We start from the raw sequence: 18,472 nt of genomic DNA on the forward strand, positions 1-18,472 counted from the left end.
TGTTCCTAGGGTATATTCCTAGGAGTGGTATAGCTGGATCGTATGGGAGCTCGATTTCCAGTTTTTGGAGGAATCTCCATATCGCTTTCCATAAAGGTTGAACTAGACAGCATTCCCACCAGCAGTGGATGAGAGTTCCTTTCTCTCCACATCCCCGCCAACACTGTTTATTCTCATTCTTTGTGATGTGTGCCATTCTCTGGGGTGTGAGGTGGTATCTCATCGTTGTTTTGATTTGCATCTCCCTGATGATTAGTGATGTGGAACATTTTTTCATGTGTCTTTTGGCCATGCGTATTTCTTCTTTGTCAAAGTGTCTGTTCATTTCTTCTCCCCATTTTTTGATGGGGTTAGATGTTTTTTTCTTGTAAAGTTCTGTCAGTGCCTTGTATATTTTGGAGATTAGCCCCTTATCTGATGGGTATTGGGTGAATAGTTTCTCCCACTCAGTGGGTGGCTCTTGTATCCTGGGCACTATTTCCTTTGAGGTGCAGAAGCTTCTCAGCTTAATATATTCCCATCTGTTAATCTCTGCTTTCACTTGCTTGGAGAGTGCAGTTTCCTCCTTGAAGATGCCTGTAATGTCCTGTAGTGTTTTGCCTATGTGCTGTTCTATATATCTTATGGTTTTGGGGCTGATATCGAGGTCTTTAATCCATTTGGATTTTACCTTTGTACATGATGTTAGCTGGGGGTCTAAGTTTAATTTTTTGCAAGTGGCTATCCAATTGTGCCAACACCACTTGTTGAAGAGGCTTTCCCTGCTCCATTTAGGATTTCCTGCTCCTTTATCAAAAATTAGATGGTTGTATCTCTGGGGAACATTTTCTGAGTATTCAAGCCTATTCCACTGATCTGAGGACCTATCCTTATTCCAATACCATGCTGTTTTGATAACTGTTGCTTTGTAGTACAGTTTAAAGTTGGGAAAAGTAATTCCTCCCATATTCTTTTTCCCAATGATTGCTTTAGCTATTCGAGGGTGTTTATTGTTCCAAATGAATTTCAAAAGTGTCTGATCCACTTCTTTGAAGAATGTCATGGGTATCTTTAGAGGGATGGCATTAAATCTGTATAATGCCTTGGGGAGTATTGACATTTTGATGATGTTAATCCTGCCAATCCATGAGCAGGGTATGTGTTTCCATTTCCGTGTGTCCTCTCTTATTTCTTGGAGCAGAGTTTTATAGTTTTCTTTGTATAGGTCCTTCACATATTTAGTCAAGTTGATTCCAAGATATTTGAGTTTGTGTGGTACTATTGTGAATGGGGTTGTTTTCTTAATGTCCATTTCTTCTTTATTACTGTTGGTGTATAGAAAGGCCATTGATTTTTGTGTGTTAATTTTGTAGCCTGCCACCTTGCTATATGAGTCTATTGTTTCTAGAAGCTTTTTGATAGAGTCTTTAGGGTTTTCTAAGTAGAGTATCATGTCATCTGCAAACAGTGAGAGCTTGACTTCTTCCTTTCCTATCTGGATTCCCTTGATATCCTTTTCTTGCCTAATCGCTATAGCAAGTACTTCCAGTGCTATGTTGAATAGGAGTGGTGAGAGAGGACAGCCTTGTCTTGTGCCAGAATTTAGAGGGAAGGCTTTCAGTTTTTCTCCATTGAGGATAATATTTGCCACTGGCTTGTGGTAGATGGCCTTCACTATATTGAGAAAGGTTCCCTCCATTCCCATCTTGCTGAGAGTTTTGATCAAGAATGGGTGTTGGACCTTATCAAATGCTTTCTCTGCATCTATTGATATGATCATGTGGTTTTTATTTTTCTTGTTATTGATGTTGTGTATTATGTTGATAGATTTACGGATGTTAAACCAGCCTTGCATTCCTGGGATGAAACCTACTTGATCGTAGTGGATGATCTTCTTAATGAGGCATTGAATCCTATTTGCCAGGATTTTGTTGAGGATCTTTGCATCTGCATTCATCAGTGATATTGGTCTGTAATTTTCTTTTTTGGTAGCGTCTCTGTCTGGTTTAGGTATCAAGGTGATGTTGGCTTCATAAAAGCTATTTGGAAGTGTTTCTGTTTGTTCAATTTCATGAAAGAGTCTTGCCAAGATTGGCAGTAGTTCCTCTTGGAAAGTTTGATAGAATTCATTAGTGAATCCATCTGGACCTGGGCTTTTGTTTTTCGGCAGACATTTGATTACTGTTTTAATTTCATCAATGGTGATGGGGGTGTTTAGATATGCTACATCCTCTTCCTTCAACCGTGGAAGATTATAAGAGTCCAAGAATTTATCCATTTCTTCCAGGTTCTCATTTTTAGTGGCGTAGAGTTTTTCAAAGTAGTTTCTGATTACCCTTTGAATCTCTGTCATATCAGTAGTGATCTCTCCTTTTTCATTCCTGATACGAGTTATCAAGTTTCTCTCTCTCTCTTTCTTTGTTAGGTTTGCCAGTGGTCTATCAATCTTGTTTATTTTTTCAAAGAACCAACTTCTGCTTTCGTTGATCTTTCGGATTGTTTTTTGAGTTTCCACTTCGTTGATTTCTGCTCTCAGCTTTGTTATTTCCTTCTGTCTTCCTGTTCTTGGGTCCTTTTGTTGAGCATTTTCTAGTTCTATTAGCTGTGTCATTAAGCTACTCAGGTAAGCTCCTTCTTCCTTCCTGATGTGTGCTTGCAAAGCTATAAATTTTCCTCTCAGTACTGCTTTTGCTGTGTCCCATAAGTTCTGAGAGTTTGTGTCTTTATTGTCATTTGTTTCCAGGAACCTTTTTATTTCCTCCTTGATTTCATCTCGGACCCACTGGTTATTGAGCATGAGGCTGTTTAACTTCCAGGTGTTAAAGTGTTTCTTCTGAGTCCCTTTGGAGTTCACAAATAATTTCAGAGCCTTGTGGTCAGCGAAGGTAGTCTGCAAAATTTCTATCCTCTTGATCTTATGGAGGTATGTTTTATGTGCCAGCATGTAGTCTATCCTGGAGAATGTCCCATGTACATTGGAGAAGAATGTGTATCCAGGTTTCTGGGGATGGAGTGTCCTATATATATCCACTAGGCCTCTTTCTTCCATTTCTCTCCTCAGGTCTAGTATATTCTTGTTGGGTTTCAGTCTGGTTGACCTGTCCAGTGTTGACAAAGCCGTGTTTAGGTCCCCCACAATTATTGTGTTGTTGTTGATATTATTTTTCAGATTTGTCAGCAGTTGTATTAAATATTTTGCTGGCCCCTCATTCGGTGCATATATGTTTAGGAGAGTGAATTCTTCCTGCTCTACGTACCCCTTGATTAATATAAAATGTCCGTCTTTGTCCCTTACAACCTTCCTGAGTATAAAGTTTGCATTATCTGATATTAGTATGGCCACTCCAGCTTTTTTATGGGTGTTGTTTGCTTGGATAACTTTTCTCCAGCCTTTTATTTTGAGTCTATGTTTGTTCTGACTATTCAGGTGCGTTTCTTGTAGGCAGCAGAAGGTTGGATTGAGTTTTTTGATCCATTTAGCCACTCTGTGTCTCTTAACTGGTGCATTTAGTCCATTGACGTTGAGAGAAAGAATTGTCCTGGGATTTAACGCCATCTTTATTTCAAAATTTGGTGTGTCTTTTGGGTAGTCTTGTCTTAGATTAGGTCTTTCAGTTTTTCTCTTAAGACTGGTTTTGTGTCTGTGAAGTTTCTGAGCTGTTTTTTGTCTGTGAAACCATGTATTCTTCCATCAAACCGGAAAGTGAGTTTTGCTGGGTATAGTATTCTGGGTGAAGCATTCATTTCATTCAGTCTTGTCACAATATCCCACCACTGCTTTCTGGCATTGAGCGTTTCTGGTGACAGGTCTGCTGTAAATCTCAGGGAAGCTTGCTTGAACATGATTTCCCCTTTTGATCTTGCTGTTTTCAGAATTCTGTCTCTATCTGTGGGATTTGTCATTGTGACTAGGATGTGTCTTGGGGTGGTTTTTCTGGGGTCTCTTTTGGTTGGTACTCTTCGGGCATGCAGGATTTGATCACATATATTCTTTAGCTCTGGGAGTTTCTCTTTAATGATGTTCTTGACCATTGATTCTTCCTGGAAATTTTCTTCCTGGGTCTCTGGGACTCCAATGATTCTTAAGTTGTTTCTGTTGATCTTATCATAGACTTCTATTTTCGTCTGTTCCCATTCTTTGACTAATTTTTCCATTGTCTGCTCATTTGCTTTAAGTTTTTTGTCCAATCTCTCCTGCTGTATGGAATTGTTATGTATCTCATCTTCCACAGCACCAAGTCTATTCTCAGCTTCTGATACCCTGTCCCAGAGCTTATCCATTTTGTCATTCACTTCGTTTACTGAGTTTTTCAGGCCTGTTAGTTGACATGTTATTTCAGTTTGGAGTTTTGTCATTTCTGCCTTCATATTTTCTTGGTTCTTATTAGTGTTCTGTTCAACTCGATCCATGGTTTCTTGGAGTCTGTTGAGCACCTTCCATATTGCTAGTCTAAAGTCCTTATCTGAGAGGTTGATTAGTTGTTCAGTCATTATCTGGTCCTCAGAATTGTCATCTTCATTCTCTATGTCTGATGCTGGCCTGCGCTGTTTCCCCATTGTCACATTTGTATTGTGGGTTTTTCTACGTGTTGTAGTGGTATTCATTGTCTATATGATGTAGGCAGCACACTCCTCTGGCTCCTCCCTTTCTGGATGGGCTGACTTGCCTCTAAGGGAGGGGAGTCCTCCGTGGATGAAGCCTCACACTGGGTCAAATCTTAGGCCCGAGCATGTAACAGAGAAGACAGTCCAGAGAGAAATGTTTGCTTCTGTGATATAGCGCCGTTCTTAGTGTGATTTTTCCTTCTTGTTGCAATGGAGTTCTTTCCTTAGAAAGAGTGCACGGCCGCGTAGCGAAGCGGAGCGGCCGTGCTCCTCTGAGCCTCTTTTTGCCCCACTCGCAAGAGTTTCACGCAAGAGGACAGTAGACAGACATAGACAGGTCACACTCACAGTCTTTCACAGCTGAGCCCCACTGGGCCGGTGTACTTTCGCGGATTTTCCCCGCCTGGTGTCACACACAGGGAGCCAGCTTTTGCAAAGGATAGCCGGTTTTTATGCTCTGAAGTCCCTCCCTGAAAATGGCGTCTGGGCGAGCGAGGTTTCTGGAGGCTCTTTTTGCCCCACTCGCAAGAGTTTCACGCAAGAGGACAGTAGACAGACATAGACAGGTCACACTCACAGTCTTTCACAGCTGAGCCCCACTGGGCCGGTGTACTTTCGCGGATTTTCCCCGCCTGGTGTCACACACAGGGAGCCTTGAATAAATTCTTAATGCATTTCATAATAAATTCTAAGTGGCTTCCTAATAAAAACTATACAGTATTAACTGATGCTCTGACATGATACTTTAATCTTATTTCTTTGTCCCTCAGGTGTTTACATTTTTGAAAGGTTATTGAAAAAATGTAGCCCTGATTATGTATGTTATTTTGACTATAAAATATGTTGTAAAATATGTTAGATCTATATTTTTCTCATTAGAAATTAAATAACTAAAATGTGATGTGTATCATTTTTTATCACTGAAGATACAAAAGGGAAGATAGTTCTGTAGTGATTATGAAGATACCTCTAGTTTTCAAAATTTTTGTTTGATTTTTGGTAGTTATACCATACCTGGTAGTTCTCAGGAATTATGCCTGGCTCTGAGATTAGAAAATACTTCTGGTAGAATTGGAGAACCATATAGAATGCTGGAGTTTTAACCTCAAACAGCTGCATGTAAAGCAAATACTCTACCCACTACGCTATCTCTCCAGTCCCATACATAGTTGGCACATTTTTAAAGCATGAAAACAACCAAACAGAGATCAAAAACAAAAGTAGTGAAGAAATGAACTCTATACATAAATACAAAATATCATGATATTTAAAAAGACTTGTCCACTTCCCTGGAGAACTTACCTTGACCTTGTTTTCACTAATTATTTTTTTGAAAAAGTTTGCTTTTGAGAAATGCAGCTGCCATCTTTTGATTGTTCTTCCAGTTGGCTTTATTGTTGTCAGCTAGTTTAATCATCTTCACAGAATTGGATGATACCTGTCATTTAGTCACAAAAATTGTACTTACCAGAGCATTATCTCAGGGAAGGGACTTGTATAGAGAACAGAATCCTACTTTGCTCAGGCACTAAAAATATACCAACTGTTACCATTCAAACTCACCAACTGTTGTCTTTTTTCAAAGACAACTTTATCCATGGGTAATAAGCTCTTCTGTAAGCAACCATTCCAAGATCTAATGATCATACTTGATAGTCAGAGGTGAATACTTGCTGGAACTTAGTTTAAAATGTTCAATAACTGGTTCTTGAATTCTAAAGTGGTTGTCAACTGATATCAACTCCTTTTGGGACAAATGGTCTGTGTTTCTCTCCCAGCCATTGCAACTCCTAGGCAGAGCCATACAGAAAGAGGCTCTGGAATTCCCACTTTTTTGAATCAGTTCCATCTTTTGTATCAGAGGCTCAATATGGTGTCCAGGTAGGGACATAAGGAAAGAAGCTTTGATGCACTCTTCTACCTGACCCGTCAATCTCTTAATTATCTACTGAAACATTATTTTCCCCCTGATGTATCCAGGAGAGAATTTAATTTCTTCAGTTGATGCAGAAGTGATGTCTGCATGGTCCTCCAATGTAAGACAAGTTTATAGTACAGCATATATAGAAGCCACAAAGCTGTAAAGGGCTTCTTAATACTAGAATATTAATGCTCTAGTAATACAAAGAGAAATTAGGCTGTTATGTCAGTTTTAGGCATGCTTCCATTGGAAGAAAGGCATTTGCTCTACAAACAGGGGAGTTTGGGCAAGTTTTTTTTTAGGGAGGGCAATCTTAGTTCTTCACTGCCAAATGGCAGCTACTTTGTAGTCTCATTACAATGATGAGAGAAGAACACATCAAAAATTTTATCTATATGGAGTCAATAGAACCGTGTTAGTGATTGATGTTTAATTTTTCTCTATTCCTTCTAACTTAAATGAAAAACTTGAGCTTAACTATAGGAAGCTATTGTTACCTCAAGTAAGAAAAAAATATTTTCTCATCCTTCCACCCTTTCTTGTGTTTGAAAATTAAAGAGCTCTATTCTATAGTGCAGTAAAAAAAGTACCAGGTTGAAATAGTATGGTATGGATCTTGGTTTTGGATATAATGATCAAGGGTTAGTTGGATGACTATGGACAAGGACTTCAACCCTTCTTAGTCTATGTTTTCTTCTTTGTTTAATTGGGGAGGTTTCTTTCACTTCTTTTACTGCTGTGATTATGACTCTGACCTTAACTGAGTTCTTCCTCTGCTAGGCTTGAGGATCATGCACAATAGACTTGAACATTATCTTTGGCTCCAAATCTCTTAGAATCTAGCTAAAAGGGAGATAAGATGAACTTCATTGTTTCTAGGAAAAAATAATAATAAGCCAATCCATACCTCTCTGAATATTTTGGTTTCTTTGACTTTCCTTCAGACACAAGAGCTCTTATGTGTGCCTATACAAGTATAGTGACGTGGCATTCACAGAACTGATAAATTCTATTCATAAAACAGTGTAATAAAACAGGTTCCATTTTTTTGTTGTTCCATTAGTTGACCATCTCTTTTATAAATTATCTCAATTCTTTCAGTGGTGCTGGAAGCTGCATATTATTATTTCGGATGATTATTTTGCATCTTGTAGTTGCAGGTCAGAGTCCAATGGGCTGGTTCTAAAAGCCAGATCATTTTCATGTATGGTTTGCTGAAGAAAGTTTCCCTCCTTCTAATATCAGCTTTGCCTGTATGAATGTAATTTTAACTTTTATTAAAGACAGGATGAAGACGAGTTATTACATATGTATGACATTTGCAGATCTGAGCGACTCTGATTTAGGAAGAAATTGTAAGAATGCCACTCAGTATTCCTCCTACCTCAGGGAGAAGGCAGTTTCAAAGATTGGAAAATCTGACAGAACTTTGATGTGTTAAATATTGCTGCAGAGGATGAAGATTTTTGGAAAAAGACCACGAATGTAACTATTTTTACAGGTGTTTCAGAGCAAAAATCTGTTCACTTGATGATTCCTCATTTTAGAAAAGGATAGAGCATAGATAAAATTTTAGCTTAAAAGAAGGCACACAAAATTCCAGAAATATAAAGGGTAATTACTTTGATCAAGTGTTTATGTTTCTCTTTATGATGGCAAAATCAATTTGTACTTCATAGAATCATTTGTCAAAAAGCCTGAAAATATGGCACCTTGATAATTACAGCAAAGGCAATTGCATGGAGTTTCTTGATTAAGAAGAGTGAAAAAGAGTACTACTAGTGAACAAGATTACAAAAAATTTCAACTTAAAGCCATAAGGTGGTGCAAATGGGTGGAGTCTGCATTGCATGAGGAAGATGAGACTTTGCTCCTGAGCACCACATGGTCTCCTGAGTATCAGTGGGCAGACCCCCAAACAAAAATAAACAAAGAGTTCCAACTCAAATATATATTGATTCTTATGAAAAGTGCAAGGTAATTTGATATTTGTAAATTTCTGGTATGGGCAAGAAGATTTTAGTGCAAAGGGAAGCTAACTATCAACTATGTTGATGTATTATTATTATTAATCATATGGGTAGAAAAGAAAGTAAGTTAAGAAAAATAGGGTTTTTATGAAGGAAATGTGGACTTTTTCAGAGCTTAGGAAGCCACTGAAAAAAGAGATAAAACTCAGGTTAGATATTATTAAAGTGACCTAAAATTTGAGCTTGTTATTTATTTGGCTAGAACCTAAATATTAGATTTGTATGTAACCTGATGAGAAATTTGGTCATGATCTGAATTGTTAACCAGCTAGATCCACGTCTTTTATGAGACCTGCGAGCCTTGGCGACGTCTCTTGACAAAAAAGCACTAAATATTCTGGGACTTCAAGGGGGAGTCAGTCAACTCCCAAATAAAACTCATTTCATTTCAAAACCACTGATTAATTTTCATTAAGCAGCAGAGAGTTCTTTTAGAAACTTCTTTCATGTGGGCTGGAGCTCATTTTCATGACTGTAGGTTTTTCTCCCCCCCCCCCCATCACTTAGGACAATTCATTTAGAAACTCTACCAAATGGGTTTGAAGTCATCAATTAATCCTTTGAGATGCAACAATTAATATGCCAATTGCACCACAGTAAGTCCTAGGAGGAAAATTTATTGAAAATATACAGCCGTTCAGCAATTGAAAAATATATTGATTTACCATTGCAGAATTTCAAAATTCATGTGATTGTGTGTGTGTGTGTGTGTGTGTGTGTGTGATTTATTTGATCTCTTTGCCTATATGTACCAAAATGCAGGAAACTATTAGAGGTCTATTAACATAGGGGCATGTCTCCAAAGACCTGGTGAGTCCAGTATTCTTATAGTACCCAAATTAAAGTGGATTCTGAACAGAATAATTACACTAGAAGTAAATAGCACTGCCATTTCCTCCTCAGATGTGCTCATAGTAAAATAAAGGGCTAAGGTTATTGTGAAAAATTACCAAGAAAGCACCATTGTGATCTTTGTCACAGGAAGTTCTGTGGTGCAATTAGGGTTTTTAACAGCTTTTTCTGATAACTGGATAGTCTAAGGGAGATACAAACAGTGTTCAATTAGATGTACAGCTTATTTTATGTTTTCTCTGTACAGTTTACTATTCTATGGGTGGAAGCTTTATAGAATGCGGCAGCTAGTACTGACTGACAGGGGAAGAAAGAATGTGAGGGCAAATCCAAAGTGACTCAGATATTAGTACAAACATTTAACATGAGAAACTACTTTTTTCCCCATCACTATGCCATCTCTGAAAGGGAGCAGAAAAGACAGATACTTTGCTTCCACTAAGAAGTTAGAAAGGTGGAGGGATGCAAGTTTATCTTTAAACCTAGATTAGATTTTAGTAGAAAAATGGAATTACCTTTTATTGTGTGTGTGTGTGTGTTAAAAAACTCAGTGTTAGACAATGAATCTTACACAATTTGAACCCTACTGGACTGCTAATCATAGGATAAAGTAAAGAGTTGGACAGTCATCACAATACTGGGTACTGCATAAATGCAAAGTACCAAGATGGTGCTTGGGTTGGGGAGGCAAATTTCTAGTAGTCGTATATTCGTGAGAGGCAGATATTAACATCCACTCTGCATGTTTTAGGGAGGACTCATTGAGTTAAGAGCACAGCAAAGGCACAGAGAGGAAGAATCACAACATAACCCAATTAAACTTTTTTGATTTGTTTTGTTGGAAGCCACGTGTGGTTTTACTTTGAACTTTGTGTGATGGTGTGATGGTTAAAACTTATTTATCATTAGAAATATTTACAAGTCATATGAGGAAACACAACACTTTTGGGGACTTATGCAGGTTAAATTTGAATCTATGCTTTGCTTAAACATCTTGCACTTGGTAGGGGAGGAGTGAGCCATGTCTGATTGTGTTTAGGGCTTACTCCTGCCTGTACTAGGGGATCACTCCTGATAGTATTTGGGGGGAACATATGTAATGCAGGGAATGGAACTGGGGTAAGCTGCATGCAAATCACCCATCTTAGCCCCTATGCTATCTCTTGAGTCCAAAGTACTTTGGTGTGTCCCATAGATTCTGATAATTTGTATCTTCATTGTCATTTATTTCCAATAAAGTTTTAATTTCCTCTTTGATTTCATCACGGACCCACGGTTGTTCAATAGCAGGCTATTTAGTTTCCAGTTGTTAAAGTTTTTCTTCTGTATGCCTTTGTAATTCACATCCAATTTCAGAGATTTATGATCAGCAAAGATAGCCTGAAAAATTTCTATCCTCTTAATTTTATGGAGATATGTTTTATGTACCAGCATGTGGTCTATCCTGGAGAATGAGCCATGGGCACTGGAGAAGAATGTGCATTCAGGTTTCTGAGGATGGAGTGCCCTATATATATATATGTATATATATATACATATATATATATATATATTTACTAGGCCTCTTTCTTCCATTTCTCTTCTCAGGTCTAATATATTTTTGTTGGGTTTCAGTCTGGTTGACCTATCAAGTGTTGAAAGGGCTGTGTTGAGGTCTTCCACAATTATTGTGTTATTGCTGACATCCTCTTTCAAATTTGTCAATAGTGTATTAGATATCTTGCTGGTCTCTCATTAGGTGGATATATATTTAATATTGCAATTTCTTCCTGTTGTACATATCCCTTGATTAGTACATAGTGTCCATCTTTATCCCTTACAACTTTTATGAGTCTAAAGTTTGCATTGTCAGATATTAATATTGCCACCCCAGCTTTTTTTATTTAAACACCTTGATTACATACATGATTGTGTTTGGGTTTCAGTCATGTAAAGAACACCACCCATCACCAATGCAACATTCCCATCACCAATGTCCCAAGTCTCCCTCCTCCCCACCCGACCCCCGCCTGTACTCTAAACAGGCTCTCCATTTCCCTCATACATTCTCATTATTAGGACAGTTCAAAATGTAGTTATTTCTCTAACTAAACTCATCACTCTTTGTGGTGAGCTTCCTGAGGTGAGCTGGAACTTCCAGCTCTTTTCTCTTTTGTGTCTGAAAATTATTATTGCAAGAATGTCTTTCATTTTTCTTAAAACCCATAGATGAGTGAGACCATTCTGCGTTTTTCTCTCTTTCTCTGACTTATTTCACTCAGCATAATAGATTCCGTGTACATCCATGTATAGGAAAATTTCATGACTTCATCTCTCCTGACAGCTGCATAATATTCTATTGTGTATATTACCACAGTTTCTTTAGCCATTCGTCTGTTGAAGGGCATCTTGGTTGTTTCCAGAGTCTTGCTATGGTAAATAGTGCTGCAATGAATATAGGTGTAAGGAAGGGTTTTTGTATTGTATTTTTGTGTTCTTAGTGTATATTCCTAAGAGTGGTATAGCTGGATCATATGGGAGCTCGATTTCCAGTTTTTGGAGGAATCTCCATATCACTTTCCGTAAAGGTTGAACTAGACGGCATTCCCACCAGCAGTGGATAAGAGTTCCTTTCTCTCCACATCCCTGCCAACACTGTTTATTCTCATTCTTTGTGATGTGTGCCATTCTCTGTGGTGTGAGGTGGCATCTCATCATTGTTTTGATTTGCATCTCCCTGATGATTAGTGATGTGGAGCAATTTTTTATGTGTCTTTTGGCCATTTGTATTTCTTCTTTGTCAAAGTGTCTGTTCATTTCTTCTCCCCATTTTTTGATGGGATTAGATTTTTTTTCTTGTAAAGTTCTGTCAGTGCCTTGTATATTTTAGAGATTAGCCCCTTATCTGATGGGTATTGGGTAAATAGTTTCTCCCACTCAGTGGGGGGCTCTTGTATCCTGGGCACTATTTCCTTTGAGGTGCAGAAGCTTTTCAGCTTAATATATTTCCATCTGTTAATCTCTGCTTTCACTTGCTTGGAGAGTGCAGTTTCCTCCTTGAAGATGCCTGTAATGTCCTGGAGTGTTTTGCCTATGTGTTGTTCTATATATCTTATGGTTTTGGGTCTGATATCGAGGTCTTTAATCCATTTGGATTTTACCTTTGTACATGATGTTAGCTGGGGGTCTAAGTTCAATTTTTGCAAGTGGCTATCCAGTTGTGCCAACACCACTTGTTGAAGAGGCTTTCCCTGCTCCATTTATGATTTCCTGCTCCTTTATCACAAATTAGGTGACTGTATGTCTGGGGAACATTTTCTGAGTATTCAAGCCTATTTCACTGATTTGTGGGCCTGTCCTTATTCCAATACCATGCTGTTTTGATAACTGTTGTTTTGTAGTACAGTTTAAAGTTGGGGAAAGTAATTCCTCCCATATTCTTTTCCCCAATGATTGCTTTAGCTATTCTAGGCCACCCCAGCTTTTTTAAGGGTGTTGTTTGCTTGGATGATTTTCCTCCAGCCTTTGATTTTGAATCTATGTTTGTTATGACTATTTAGGTGTGTTTCTTGTAGGCAGCAGAAGAGACACAGCAAAAGCAGTACTGAGAGGAAAATTTATAACTTTGCAAGCACACATCAGGAAGGAAGAAGGGGCATACCTGAATAGGCTAATGACACAGCTCATAAAATTAGAAAGTGATCAATAAAAGGAACCAGCAATAGGGAGACAGAGGAAATAACAAAGCTTGGAGCAGAAATCAATGAAGTGGAAATCCAAAAAACAATCTGAAAGATCAATGAAAGCAGAAGTTGGTTCTTTGAAAAAATAAATAAGATCAAGAGACCATTGGCAAAATTCACAAAGAAGGAGAGAAAGAGAAACTTGATAACCCATATTAGAAATGAAAATGGGGAGATCACTACAGATATTGCAGAGATTCAAAGGGCAATCAGAGATTACTTCGAGAAACTTTATGCCACAAAACATGAGAACCTGCAAGAAATGAATAAATTTTTTAACTCTTATAATCTTCCATGGTTGAACTAGGAGAACGTAGCATATCTAAACACCCCATCACTATTGAGGAAATTAAAACGGTAATCAAATGTCTCCTCAAAAACAAAAGCTCAGGTCCAGATGGATTCACTAATGAATTCTTTCAAACTTTTCAAGAGGAACTACTACCAATCTTGGCCAGGATCTTACATAAAATTGAAAATATGGGAACATTTCCAGACAGCTTCTATGAAGCCAATATCACCTTGATACCAAAATCAGTCAAAAAAGAAAATTACAGACCAATATCTTTGATGAATACAGATGCAAAGGTCCTCAATAAAATTCTGGCAAATAGAATTTAATGCCTTATCAAGAAGATCATTCACTATGATCAAGTAGATTTCATCACAGGAATGCAAGGATGGTTTAACATTCATAAATCCATCAACATAATACACAATATAGACAGGAAGAAAAATAAAAATCACATGATCATATCAATAGATGCAGAGAAAGCATTCAATAAGGTTCAACACCCATTCTTGATAAAAACTCTCAGCAAGATGGGAATGAAAGGAACTTTTCTCAATCTAGACAAGGCCATTTATCAAAAGCCAATGGCAAATATTATCCTCAATGGAGAGAAACTGAAAGCCTTCCCTCTAAACTCCGGTACAAGACAAGGTTGCCCCCTCTAACCACTCCTATTTAACATAGTACTGGAAGTACTTGCTATAGAGATTAGGCAAGAAAAAGATAGCAAGGGAATCCAGATAGGAAAGGAAGAAATCAAGCTATTATGCTGAGTGAAATAAATCAGAGGGAGAGAGATAAAAACAGAATGGTCTCCCTCATCTATGGGTTTTGAGAAAAATGAAAAACATTTGTGTAATGATTCTCAGAGGCAAAATAGAGGAGGACTGGAGGGTTTAACTCCCGACATGAAGCTCACCACAGGGATCGTTTAGTGCAGTCACAGAAATAATTACACTGAGAACTATCATAACAAAATCTGACTGAATGAGGGAAGTAGAAAGCCTGTCTAGAGTACAGGCCCAGGCTGGTGTGGGGAGGTGGGGAGGAAGGACACTTGGGATATTGGTCATGGGAATGTTTTACTGGTGAAGGATTATATATATAAAATAAGGCCTCCCAATTCTTACCACAGTCTGTGTTCTTTACACTGACTGTATAGAAAGAGGAGGTACAGTAAATGCACCCCATATACACCTCAACACAGGCCCTTTGCCTGATCTGTATTGTGAATTGGGAGAAAAAAATCAAAATAAACAACAACAACAAAGTACTTTGGACTTGATCTCCGTTTATTCCTCCCCCAAAGGGCAAACATAATACTTTTTCAAACAGCCTATATGAAGTCAGTAGAGTACACTCAGGCTCAACACCCTACTAAATAATTTGTTCTAAAGATGATTTTAAATGATCATTTACCTGCTTCCCTACTTATTTATGTATCAGAGACTTATATTTGGTCTTTTAAGAGTCTAAAACCTGTTTTTTATGATAGATAATGGAATGACTGATTTCTATAAGTAGCATTTCCCTTTCTTTCTTTCTTTCTTTCTTTCTTTCTTTCTTTCTTTCTTTCTTTCTTTCTTTCTTTCTTTCTTTCTTTCTTTCTTTCTTTCTTCTTTCTTTCTTTCTTTCTTTCTTTCTTTCTTTCTTTCTTTCTTTCTTTCTTTCTTTCTTTCTTTCTTTCTTTCTTTCTTTCTTTCTTTCTTTCTTTCTTTCTTTCTTTCTTTCTTTCTTTCTTTCTTTCTTTCTTTCTTTCTTTCTTTCTTTCTTTCTTTCTTTCTTTCTTTCTTCTTTCTCTATTTGTCTTGTCTTAGTCCAAGCAATATTCTTCACACAGAAGAAAGAGATGTTTCTAATCTTGTCATTCATAAGCATGTGAATTTATTTTTATAGAGCTGCTCAGATTTTAAAAAAGGCACTTGAACATTTTGTCTAAATGCACTCAGGTGCATACTAACTGATTTTCCTCCCCCTATTGAAATTTTCACAACAAGAGAAACAGCTGGGAATAGTTCATTAACTGTTAGAAATTTTGGGACTGGGAAGAACAGACGGGAAAATGAGCATGATAAGAACATAGACAAATGCTTCTCCTGACAAGGATAGAATATTTCTCCATTGGCCCATGAACCTCTTCCTCTACAGTGCTCTGGCTCAGAAATAGACTGGAAGTTGAAGGAATTCTGTCTCCTTTTTGAGGTTGCAGGATAGTAAATGTAAGTATCTTTTGGTATTTGATATTTGTTGTCTGGTGCTCCTATGTCAGCAATTATTTCAGAATCCCTTATGTCACTCAACTATGAATGGCTTAAAAAAAGAATTTATTGGAGCTGGAGCAATAGTACAGCAGGTAGAGCATTTGCCTTTCATGTAGCTGATTCAGGTTTGATGCCAAGCATACCATATGTTTCCTGAGTCTGCCAGGAGTAATTTCTGAGTGCAGAGCCAGGAGTGATCCCTGAGCATCACTGTATGTGGCCCCCAAACCACACACACAAAATAAAAATAAAAGGAAAGAAAAGAAAGAAATTTATGGACTCACTTAAGTGGGAGGTTCCAGGGGTGGTTTTGACGGCAGGTATGTCAAGCACTCAAGCTGTGTCCCTGTCCTGCTGGGCCAGAAAGAAGCTGCCTATTCTTTTTCCTTTGGGTATCCTGTCTGAAGACATCCCCTGTTTGACAGGAGGGTGTCTCTGGCCATCCCAGATGGAAGCTGCATGTTTTAAGTAAATGTATTACTACATTTGTTGCATAGATCATTTTACTTTCAAGCAGGAATATATAAAACATGATTATAATAAGAAAAGAAAAATAATAATCAATGAAATAAATAGAAATTAAGTCCTTGAAGGAGAGTATGGTTTACAAACTGAACAAATAGAATATAATCAAAATACCTGGGAAATTAATTTAAGGCATAGGTAAAATAATGTAATTTTATTTTCCATTTGGAATGAACCAAGGGGAAAACTAAAAAATATCTGATTTATTATTTATGTATTATAATTTTTTGTTTTGTTTTGGGGCCACATCAAATCCTTTTGACTCTAATATCTGGTTTAGCGTTATCATTTGACATTTTTCCAACTGGCTTTGGAACTCAGAGATAAGATATCATAATCTTATCTCTGATACTAGTCATAAATCTGGGTTGTATGGAATAAATGTTCTGTCTCCCGAGTTTCTATCTGACTGTATCAGGAAAATAAATCTTTCAGTTAGCTTGATCTCATTTGCGGCTTTTATTTCTATTTAATTTTTTCGACTATTAGCACTAATTCTGGTACCCTTATTTTGATTCTGATTCAACATGTGTCCTAAGAATATTAATAATGGGAATTATGGTAATGAAAAACTATGGTAAAGGGTTACAGAGGATCAACTAGATTTTAACCATTGTTATTCATACTTGAGTACAGAGTACAGCAAATGCCTTCATTTTTCAAATAACTATAAACATGCTCTGTTCTCCACTTACATTTGGAGAAAATTAAGACACAAAGAACTGAATTGACATGGTCCAAGTATACAATGGTGGAAAGTAGTAGAGACAGAATTTAACCCCAGGGAATTTGGTTCTTTTCTTTTTTAAGCAAAATACTTTTTTTAAATTTAGGATATATGAAAAGAGAGAGAATTACATGATCACATGAAATAAAAAAAGAGAAATTTCACACTCCATGCTGGAATGTGGGTGATTCAAGAATTGATTATGTTGGGGCAGGAGCCATAGCACAGTGGGTAGGGCATTTACCTTGCATGCAACAGACCTGGATTTGATCCCCAGCATCTCAAATGGTCCCTCAAATCTGCCAGGAGTGATTTCTGAAATCAGGAGTAACCCCTGAGCACCACTGCATGTTACCTCAGCACCCTTATTCCCCTCCCCCCAAAAGGAATGAATTGTGCCAGGAACTTAGATCTAGTATCCCCTAGAATCAAGGAGGAAAATGTTATCTAGTAACAAGTACCTAAAAATGTAAGTTTTTATTAGCTATTACTCTCCCTTCCATAGTAATAATAATGATGCACACAATAATGACAATTAACATAAATAGAAACTTTCTGGTTTTCAAAGCTACTGCCTTTTATTTTCCAAATAGTGGTCTCACTAGTAGCAAAGTTGACATGATTGGCATGCTGACCTGGAATACTGTATTGTTTATACCATATTGAGGGCAGTATTTCTCATTATAGAGAATGTTTTTGGCAAGTCTATCTTATTTTCAAACAGAACAAAGACTAAAAAGAAGAGGAGACATGACTTCTAATCTGTGTTTTTTACTTTCATATACCAGGTTTTCATAAGAAACATCCAATAAGGAAGACTAGTCACAGGTAGAGGGAGAGTGTGTATGTAAACATTTTTATGGGATTATTATGTTACTGACCCTACCCTGATTGATGATTGTGCCCTACCCTAGGGTGTGACCTGGCATTCTTCTTCCATCCTAGGGTGGTACCTGATTCTGCTCCCACCATTGGGTGGTATCTGATCCCACCATTGGGTGGTACCTGATTCTGGGGCATAAAAGCAAGGATCTGTGGAAGATGAGGGGCTTTTTTTCCTGGGTCCTATTCTTAGGCATTTTGGCTTCGACCTCTTCACGGAATAAAGAGCTGTTTTCTTCAGAAGCCTGACTGTCTGTTGGCTTTCTTCCCGCTGCATTCACTTCAGAACCACCGGCTGAACAGGGTAACAGACATGTGGTCCGTGCTGGAGGAGAAAGGCCTCATCCTCCATCCCTCCTTCAGTTAACTTCATCAGGGGCTGATTTGCAACAACTATAAAATATAGTATCACCTGTACCTCTGAGATGATGGGACTCTCCACCTCTTGATTGAGGGACATTGAAGCACACAATCTCTCAACACTATCTTGATTGTAGTTCTGAAAAGAAGTAGTCTCCTAGCATTAGTGAGAGTGTAAACATCTGTTGGTAATGTTTACTCTGGCATTCATTCCATTCTTTTTAATTCATTCATTAATTAATTTTTTTATTCCATTCTTATAAATCTTGAAAATAGTTTATTTGGACCTAGCATCTGTAAATAAAAAGACAATAAT

At 37.6% G+C, this 18,472-nt stretch overlaps 1 protein-coding gene and 1 non-coding gene across 2 annotated transcripts in view; both read left to right on the forward strand.

Annotated features, from left to right (window-relative positions):
• Positions 1–18,472, forward strand: part of PROX1 (prospero homeobox 1) — a 612,185-nt gene that overhangs the window by 450,692 nt on the left and 143,021 nt on the right. The window lies entirely within an intron of this gene.
• On the forward strand, positions 14,515–14,647 carry LOC126005096 (small nucleolar RNA SNORA51). Its single transcript, XR_007494274.1, has one exon. It is a non-coding gene; the product is annotated as a small nucleolar RNA SNORA51 (small nucleolar RNA).

Source organism: Suncus etruscus, chromosome 3 (assembly GCF_024139225.1).
Source record: "Suncus etruscus isolate mSunEtr1 chromosome 3, mSunEtr1.pri.cur, whole genome shotgun sequence".
Lineage (NCBI taxonomy): Eukaryota > Metazoa > Chordata > Mammalia > Eulipotyphla > Soricidae > Suncus > Suncus etruscus.